At 44.9% G+C, this 10,357-nt stretch overlaps 1 protein-coding gene across 1 annotated transcript in view; it reads right to left on the reverse strand.

Moving 5' to 3' along the window:
• Positions 1-10,357, reverse strand: part of AOAH (acyloxyacyl hydrolase) — a 247,582-nt gene that overhangs the window by 187,965 nt on the left and 49,260 nt on the right. The gene's annotated exons all lie outside the window — the stretch shown is intronic.

Below are 10,357 nucleotides of genomic sequence, written 5' to 3' on the forward strand. Positions count from 1 at the left end.
CTATTTCCTTTTTACTTCCCTCTTGTCCCATCATCATGTTCAGCCTTCATTTGGGTTTAGTAATTCCTCGCTGCTACATTGCCCTAGATTGAGCCCCACTAGGCATCCTATGACCTTCCTTCCATTGATTTTAGTTCACTTGTTGTTCCCTTGTCCCTGGGTTGGTTCCCCTCTCCCAGCCCTTCCTTTCTCCTACCTCCTCTTCTCCCATATCCCCCCAGAACCATTGGTCCCATTCTTTTCATCTCTGAATTATTTATCCTACTTATCTAGATACATGCAGATACATTAATAAATGCAAAAACCAGGCAAAGCCAAATAAAACCACAAAGGAAGCAAAAACCAACAAGACATAACAACAACAGTAGAAAGCAAGAACAAATAACAACAAAAAGAAAGCCACTTACAAAAAAGGAAAAGCCATAAATAATTCAAGGTCTGCTTGTTGGCCTTTACGAGTGTTTTCCAGTTGAGTCTGATGGGGTGCCACACTCTGTCTCCCAAGTCTATTTCTGGTATTCCCCAGGGGTTTCATCACTCTGCTCCCGCTGGCGCCCCGCCGCATGCTCTCAGTGCCTCCCCCCAACATGATGGGAACAGACAGTGCACTATCCCCACACTGTGTCTCCTGTGCTGCCCCCCGCAGTGCCTTCTTTATTTTCTATTGAAATTTGTCTCCATTTTATCATTTTATTTTGTTTACATGTTGTATGTTTTTCTGTATATGAAATTCAAGAGAGATAAACCTATAGAGATAGTGAAGATTAATAGTTTTCCTAGGGGAGTGGCAAGGGTGGTTGTGGAGAAATCGGAAGCTAACAATGAGCACAAGAAAGAAGAAAATGTCCTAAAATTGATTGTGGTAATGATTGCACCACTATTTTTAATATAATTGAAAGAATGAATTGTATGGCATGTGAATTATATGTAAGTAAAACTGTTAAAAAAACAACAAAATAATTCATTTCCCTCAAAAAAATGAGTGTCACTTGCTACTTTAAATAGATGACCACTAAAATATTGACTTTTAGTCAACTCCCAATTTATTGACTGAAAATAAATTAAAATAAAACAGAAACAAGCTGATTATACCCAAAGAGACTAAACTTTGTGTTTTGTGGAAGACATTTTTGGATTCTAGGGTATACTTTTTGGGGGGAGTTTTTCCAACTCCCATGATCACTTAACTGTCCCAATTTACCTACAAAGGTGAGTGTTTCATAGCCTAATTGATACCTGACCACTTGATTGGGTGTCATTCATCAACTTGGACCTATCAGATTCTCTTATGGGAATTCGAAGTTGGTATTAAAAGGTTCTACTTGAGTCTGGGCTGTACTCAGAATAAGAGGTGTTATATAATCAAGGCTTGGTAACTATAAGATAATTGTTTTCTGCCACATAAATTGAGTATCTAAAAAGCCAGTTTTCAGGATAGGGATGGGGACAGCATACAGAAGGTGTGCAGCGCAAGGAAGCCTGTGGGAAAGGGATATGGTTTCCCACTTCCGTTTACAGTCCTTTTCTCTGGCTTGAAAACTATGTTTCCCAGAAATGTGTTGCATAGAGTCTCATTTGGCTGCCCACTCCATATCCTTTAAGCAGCTTGTGTTAGGCTGGGTTGACTAGAGAAACAAACCTGGTCACACTCATATATGTTTAAGAAAGAGCTTTACATCAAGAAGTAATTGTGTATCAAGGAAGCATTCCAGCCCAGCCCAACTCAAATCTATAAGTCAGATATTAGTCCATAAATCCCTCTTCAGACTCATGGCGACATGCAATGATGCAGAATGCAAGAAGATCACAGGCTGGTGGGTGCAAAGTTGTGTGGATCCAAGGTGGTGGCTCTGGAAGCCAAAGGGGTGAGCCAGCAAGAAGATGAAGGCAGAGAGAGAAAGGGAGGTTCCCAGGGTCACACCCACAAGAAGGCACCATCAGGCTGTGACCTGATTGACAGGTTGAGTACCACCCCTACACTTTTGTAGAACTTCAAGTTGACGTGAAATTATGTAACAACCACAAAGATACATCTTTCTTTCCTGACCTTGATTTTCTTGAGATGCTCTGTTATTCTTAGCTGTTATTGACTTGGGTCAAATTCACAGCAGCCCTATATACAATATAATGAAAATTGCCCTGTCCTGTGTAATCTTTACAATAGTAAGTATGCTAGAACCCATCGTTGTGGCTACTGTGACTTTTCAATGCCTCAGCACTATGTTGGACAATATTCTGTTGTCATGCAGCGAGTTTTCACTGGTTAATTTTCAAGCATTTATTTCAATTTTGTCTTAGCTCCACTGAAACCCAACTACCATGGCTAACCCTACTGGTATTTGAAACATGGATGGCATCATTTTTAGCACTGTAACATCATCCAAGATACCACAGTACAACAAACTGACAGGTAGAGGGTGGATGATACGCTCTAGGTTCCTTAGAACAAACCCTCTACGACCTCTACTACTACAATGACTCTCTTTCCATCGATTACCATTATTACCATCTTTCCCCCTCTGCCTTTGACCCTGTGCCTCCCTTTCTGTTTTCCTCATTAGTAAGAAAAAGTTGTTGTTTCTTGCCATTGAAGGCAACCACGGGCCACATTGTTGAGAACCACTGATTAGTACTGGCATCACTTAGTTAACTTCTGAACTCAGGCCCAGAGGATGTATGCTGTTGAACTGTTCCCTCACCACGCCCCCCTACCTTGCCCCCGCCACGCTCTCCTCTTACTGCTCTATTTTCATGCTAGTCATTTCAGACTCTCAGTGAGGATGCTCACTTAAAGTTTTGTACTAAAATAAGCAGACTGGAAAAATAAACAAAACCCAATTTAGAAAGGTAAAACAAAACATCCAATGTCACTTTGTGAGAGTGTGGAATAGTTTTAATTGAAGTGAAACTCATGTAGCATAGAATCCATCATTTTAAAGTGCTCGAATCAGTGGCATTTAGTTATCTGTAATGTTGTGCAACTCCCACTTCCGTTTAGACCCAAACTTTTTGTTACTCCAGATGAAAGTCCATATCCTTTAAGGAGTTACTCTCTATTTGCCCTTCTCCTTAGTCCCCCAACTCCCACCCCAATCCACTATTTCTATCTCTGCATTTTTCCTATTCTAGATATTTATATATGGACACATATAATGTGACCCTTGTGTCTGAAACTTTCATTTATTATGTTTTTTATGTTTATCCACGTTGTGGCGTGTTTCATTCACTGTACTTAGTTCCTTTTTATGACTGAATACTACATTGCAAGTAGATACCACATATTGTTTATCCATTCAACCATTAGTGGACACTTGAGTTGTTTCAACTTTAGGTTGTTGTGAACAATGCTGCTATGAACGCTGCATGTCCTTATCTGTTTGACTTCCTGTTTTCAAGTCTCTATGGGATAGTCCTAGAAATATAACTGCTGGACCATATGCTAATTCTGGATTCCTTTCCATTCGACACCCATCAAGCCTGGGGTACCCCCTAAGGTCCAATGATTGCCACTTCCCCAGCCCCAGGATGACCACTCTCTGCTTCCTCTCATATCTGGGCACCCCAGTTCTCAGGCCAAGGGAGCAGGCAGCTTCGAGGCAGGGCTCAATTCATTCAACCGGGCCTCTATGTTAAGTCCTTCTGGTGTAGCCTCTGGGTTATGCCATACTGCCTGAAAGGTTACATCCAAGGTCATCATGGTGTTTAGTCAGTGGCATGGTTAACACAGGGTCGGGTAGAAACATATTGTTAGTGTCTACCCAGGAGCACAACATCTGGTCAACTGCTCCCCTAGGTTACATACAATCATTGTTTAGCATCCCTTCCCAATTTGAGGTTACATCTCCCCATTCACCTACCAGAGTCCGCAACAGAACTTTCAGTGTCTCCGCAGAAATATAGCTGCTCCCTTCCCCTGGCCTTGATTTTCTGGCAAGGTTCTCCTTCCATTCCTGTGGAGGGCCCTTGATTTGTCCCAGCCTTGTCTTGGTGTTGTACAGCCTCAAGTGGATGGTCTTCTCCCTTTTGCCCCCTCTTGAAGGAGTGACCCCAGACAGTGTGAGGCCTCCTCCTTCAAGAGGGTTCTTCTGAAGTGTGTATAAGGGAGGTGATGTGTAGTTTATGGCCGGTAGGTCTTCTCCCCTTTTATTATGGAATTGGTCTCAAAGAATTATTTAATTGGTATTTCTCCTTACAGTAGTGAACTCATACAATACTTCTCCTTTTGTGATAGACTTATGTCAGTCAGCATACTGGTTTCCAAGTCCGTCCATGTCATATGGGGCTTCATGCTTTCATCACTGTTTTTTAGGGATGCATAGTGTTCCAGTGTGTGGATATAATAGCTTCTTTATCCATTCTTCCACTGTTGGGCATTTGGGGTGCTTCCAGTTTCCTGCTATTGTGAACTGTGTTGCTATGAACACGGGAGAGCATACCTCCACTCGTGTTGTGCCCCTTATTTCTTTAGGGTCTATGAATAATAGGGGTAATCTACAGCGGTTACCTGTTTCCATGCTCATTAGCTATGGATAAGGTTTCTAGTTTGTCCATTTCCTCACCAACACTTGTTATTTTCTGCTTAAAGTATTGTTGTTGTTATTATAGACATCTTAGTGGGTACAAAGAGTCATTTCATTGTGGTTTGGATTTTAATTTTCCTGGTGATAATGGTGCCCATCATCTTTTTATGTGCTTATTGGCCATTGAAGAAATGTCCTTGGAGAAGCATTTTTTTCCTTGGATATGTTTGGGTTTTGTATCGTTGAAGAATAAAGGTACTATGTATCATCTGGATGCTAGACCTGAAGAAGCAATTTTAGTGGATTCTGATTACCAAACTATTTGTTAAAATTGATCTTATCTTTGAATGTATCCCCTCAAAATGCTGAGAGGAGCCTTGAGAGTTTATTTATTCCATGCACCTTAGTCCAGAAAAACTATCCCCTCCGTTAATCAGATTTTTCTTATCAATACTCATCAGAAGAAGAGGGCATATCTCCAAGGTCCCTAAATATTTTGAGGGTCACTATGTGTGAAAACAGACTGGGACCACAGGTGCCACAATTTCCCTCAACAGAATGGGACTAACCATGTGGCCGACAGGATGGATTGTTAATCTTTTGTTAAGTGTCTGAGTTAAAAGGGAGACACAGACTTCATTCTGAGAGTCACCTGCTTTGCCCTGGGTCCCTTCATCAGGCAGGGGGAAGGTAACAAAGTATAAAAGCAGTCACATCTAAGCAGGAGAACAAGCTGCTTCTTACAGATAAAGTCCAATATGAGACTAATGTCTATCAAGGGTCAGTAAATCAGGAGAGGATGACTGTTTTCATACATCTGTTTCCACCATAATGGCTCATTTATTTAACAGATGACTGCTATCTTCATAGGAGCCCCTGGTTGTGCATTGGTTATGTGCTTGGCTGCTAACAAAAAGGTCAGTAGTTCAATCCCACTAGCCACTCTGCAAGAAACAGATGAGGCAGCCTGCTTCCATAAAGATTTATAGCATTGGAAATTCTATAGTGCCATTCTCCTTGGTCCTAGAGAGTCACTGTGAGTCAGTATCCACCTAAGGACAGTGGTTTGGGGACAGTCTTTATGGAGGTCTGCTATTGAGTGTATTCAGAAGAGTGATAAGTGGGACTCTGTTTAATCTTTTTTATGCATTTTATTTTCAGCCTAAGGCCAATGTTCTATCTGTGTCAATCCAAGACTACAAAAGCCAACTCATTGTATGGAACTGAGACCTACTCGTGTGGCACGCACTTCTCACCCAAAGTAGCATCGAGCACAATTTCAAGTCAGTGAACTTGAATGTAGTGTGCAGATGCAGAGCCCTGCATCAGGGGTGAGAATGGGGATCTCTGACCTGGGGAATATAGAAAGGTGCTGGGTGTGTGAGGTCCCTTTTGGGGTGCACTGAGAGGCTCTATAATAAAGTTTTCCAGGAGCAAGGAACACTCCACTGAGCAAAAAAGGGAAACACTCACCTCCCAAAAGCTAGACAACACATTAAAGACACTGGAATGTTATTCAGTGTCAACGAATAATGACGGATCATGAATTAACCCAAGGCTAGTATGCTGAGTGAAATAAAGCACCAAAGGACAGATGTTGTCAGAACTCATTACTGTAAAAGTCAGAAAAAGCTTATACACAGAAAGAATCCTCCTTAGAAGGTTACCAGGGGTGGAAGGGGTAGGGAGGTTAAATCACTAACTAGAGGGTAGATGTGTTAGGCAGGGTTCTCTAGAGAAACAAAGCCAGGACACTTGTGATTTTATTTATATATAAATATTTTATATAGCAAGAAAAATATGTTAATTAGCCCACACAGTAGGACAGAGAGCTCAGTGCAACTCACTTTTGTGAAACAGTTAATATACTGGAAGTCCTTCAACTCACATGGGTCAAGGAAGCAGACAGTGGAGTCTTCCCTCAGGCAAGGCAGGCAGAGTCTGCCTGCAGGCAGCAGACAACAGGGTGGGCCAGCAACAGTCTATAGCTTTGGAGTTTAGCGAGGCAGGCCCTAATGCGATCTGGAACTCAAGCACGGCACCTTGACGCATCAGCCCAAAGCTAAGCAATTTATGCAACAGCAGCGAGGGGAAGCAGGTCTTGATGGAGCTTCAAGCTCTAGTGACATGATCCATGGATTGCCTTGGCCCACAAGTAGTGTAGCTCACAGGCTGAGGCAGAGAACTAGCTAATGCAGCAGCATTCTGGTCTGATCACTAGGGTGCAAGAGAGATGAGGCAGGCGTGGGGTTGGGGGGGTGGGCTTGCAGAGCCATTTATCTTGTTGCCTTCCAATCAAGCTGTGATCTGATTAAATTCCACCCACATGTTCCTATTGGCCTACTTGACATGATAAATCTATCATAGTAGGCACACATTCATTGAATGAAGGGAAAGGCAACATATAATAAGGATGGTTGCTTATTACAAAAACATCAAGGTAAAATAAAATTCTGGGGAAAGTACAAGAGTTAAAGGTCACAACAACATCCACTGCTATTGAGTTGATTCTCACATGGGGTTTCTGAGACAGCCTCATCTTTCTCCCCAGGAGAAACTGATGGATTTGAACTATTGTCTTTATCGTTAGCAGCCCAATGTCTAACCAACAGCACCACCAAACCAAAAATCAAACTCGCTGCCATTGAGCCAATGCTTTCTTATAGGGACCCCCGTGGGTTTCCAAGACTGTACTTGTTTATGGGAGTAGAAAATTCAGTCTTTCTTCCAAGAAGCTACTGGTCGTTTAGAACAGTTGACCATGTGGGTCGAAGCCCAACATGTAACCATTATACCACTAAGGCTGCTTAAAAGCAATAAAGGTCAGGGGGCTTCTGGGAAGATGGCGGACCAGGGGACCGGCATACTCTGAGAGCTCTTTCGAAAAAGGCGGGTTTGGTGTCCTGGTAGCCGAGTGGTAGGAGTCTGGTGAGTGAAATATCCCCCCCGGGCCAGCATCCCACCCCCACCCAACACATTTGTCCTGAGCCGGAGCCTCGGTGATCCAGGACCTGATTCATGGGACATCTCTGGGCACTAAGCTCCCGCCATCGCAGCCGAGACTAGCTATAGCCCCACTCCATCCCCAGACCAGGACCCCATGCCCAGAGTCGCTTGCCTGCTCTGCTGAGACATGTGCAGCTGTGGTGGAACCCCCTGCAGCAGCTGCCCACCCACAGGACCCCACTAGGAGGGAAGCTTCCCTTTTCCACGGTTCCCCTTTCCCCATGTGGCAGCTATTTGCCCCTAGGCCTGCGTCCCTCCCTCCATTCATCCAAGGCCCGGGTAACTGACCTGCAATCTACTGGGGGCTACCTGGGCGACCCCCATGGGGAACCATCCACCCCCATTTCTGCCTGGGACCTCTCCACTGGCACCCCGTTTGCCAGCCACACGCCCCCGTCAGCCTAGCTCCATGCTCCACTCACGGCCTGGGAAGCAGAGCCGTGTACTTCCCGCCGGTGCCAAACCCGCTTCTATCACTGACACTGTCTCCGCCGGATTCCCTGCAGGCTGGCCTGCACCAGAGAGCTAAACCCGCCTGCCACGGAACAGTGGGCACGCCTGCCCACTGGGTGAGTGGGCGACAGGGATCTGCACGCTTGCCAGAGTGACCTTGCTCTCCCTGGTGCGCTGAGGGGTTTCCCATGCCCAGCAGCTCCGAGCTCTGAGTCTGCCGCGTGGTGCGTCCCCTCGGGGGAGGACAGGCACCATTGCCGGCTGCTTTTTGCCCAAACCGTTGCTGTCCGATCTGGCTCAGACCACGTCGCTGAGGAGCGTGCGCGGTTCACAGGGCGGGCTGCTCAAGCGATAAATGCCCGCCTGCTAGGGAGCCTGGGACGAGGCTTTGCAGTCCCGGCAACCTCTCATCACTGTGGTGCCCTGTGGGATCCCCAGCGCCAGCTTCTAAGCCTGCCCCAGCCTTCTCCAGCCAGCATAGGAGGCGGGCGCCACGGCCTGTGCCTCCCACACCACTCTGTGGGACCCCAGTCAGGCTCAACTCTACAGGCCTGCAGGGACCTGGGAGGGCTTGCTGATCTGGAGAACATTTTCCCCTCACATAGCCCAGCTCTGCAGCCCAGATCAGCACCACGTCCAGTGGCAGCAAGGCCTCACCCACCTCTGCCTTCTATTAGGCATCAGGCATCTATTAGGCATTCTATTAGAATTTGGAGGGGAAGAAAAGGGGGGGATCTATCTATCTATCTATCTATATATTATTTCATGCTGGTTTCCTGTATTTCCCTCTGTTCCTTCTTTCTTCATCCTTTTTCATTATTGCTATTACTTCTCTTCTGTCCCTTTTCTATAGGTTTTCCTTCTCTTTTCGCACTTTCACTATTATCACTTCTTTTCTCTCCTCTTTTATAGCTTCTCCTTCTTTCTCTCTCTCCATTTTTTTTCTTTTCCCTCCCAAATTTTTAAAAATTATTTTTAAATTTTTAACTTTTCTTTTTTATTACTAAACAAAAAACATGGCTGCTAAGGGTACCCTGACATACCAGGTCAAAGCAGCTCAGGGGCACTCACTAAGGCTCCATCCCTGACTCCAGTCGTGGAAACATCTCACCACTGCTGGTCACTAAGCCTTTGGGAACTCTGCCTACACAGCAGTCTGACCCATCCATAGAGTAGGTCATAGGCTGCTGCCTGATAGAATCCTTACAGTAACACAGATAAGGGCTCCCTGGCCTCCCAGAAACATGGGGCCTATGAAAGGATCGAGAAAATATCAACAGACCACATCACTCCCAACAAAAAAAACAGAGAGACAAAACATAGTAGCAGAGCTAACATCTCTCATAGAAGAAACAAATACAGATCTGCCACGGAAGGAAATCTTCATAAGTCTGCTTGCAGTAATACAGGAGTTAATGGAAACAACCCAGAACAAGGATGCAATAATAGAGGAGATGAAGTCCACTATAGAGGGGATGAAGTCCACCCACCAAAGGGAACTGCAGGAGCTAACAGAGGAGGTAGCAGAAGCCACACACAAGGTCACAGAATTTACAACTGGGCTTGAGGAGGCAGAGAACCTTATCAGTGATCTGGAGGACACTCAAACAGACCTAAGCAAGCGAGAAAGACAGTCAGATAGGAAAATTAAAGCCACAGAAGATAGCTTGAGATCAATTACAGATGCTGTGAAGAGGAATAACATTCGAATTATCGGTTTACCGGATCTCAACACAACACAGAAGTTGACAGCCAAGATAGCAAAGGAATTTCTGGAAGAAAACTTTCCCACCTAACAAGGGAGAACCAGGCACTCATACAGGAAGCGGAAAGGACGCCAGCTAGACTAGACCCCAAGAAGAACACGCCAAGACATATAGTAGTAAAAATATCCAACTTCGAGGAAAAAGAGAAAATTTTACGAGCAGCAAGAGAAAGGAAGACAGACACATACTAAGGAGTTCAGGTAAGAATATGCGCAGACCTGTTAGCAGATACAATGAAGAGGAGGAGAGAATGGAGCAACATCTTCCAAAAGCTGAAGGAAAAAAAGGCCTCCCCCCAGAATCCTGTACCCTGCAAAGTTATCCACTAAGATGGTGAGATAAGGGTCTTCCAGGAGAAGGAAAGACTCAAAGAATATGCTGCAAAACACCCGAACCTGCGGAAGGTACTGGCTGACTCACTATGGCCAGAGGATCAACCTCCACCAAGAACAATCAGGAGACCACCATATAGCCCATCTCCATCTAGAAGCCAACATGCCAGCAACAATTACCAGGACAACAGGGTCTCAGATGGAAAAGAAGACAAGATAGAAAATCTCCACTCAAACACAGCACACTGATATGAAGTGAGATAGGTAAAGACCCAACACA

The sequence above is a fragment of the Echinops telfairi genome, unplaced genomic scaffold, assembly GCF_000313985.2.
Source record: "Echinops telfairi isolate 266 unplaced genomic scaffold, ASM31398v2 ScPeMD7_7;HRSCAF=31, whole genome shotgun sequence".
Lineage (NCBI taxonomy): Eukaryota > Metazoa > Chordata > Mammalia > Afrosoricida > Tenrecidae > Echinops > Echinops telfairi.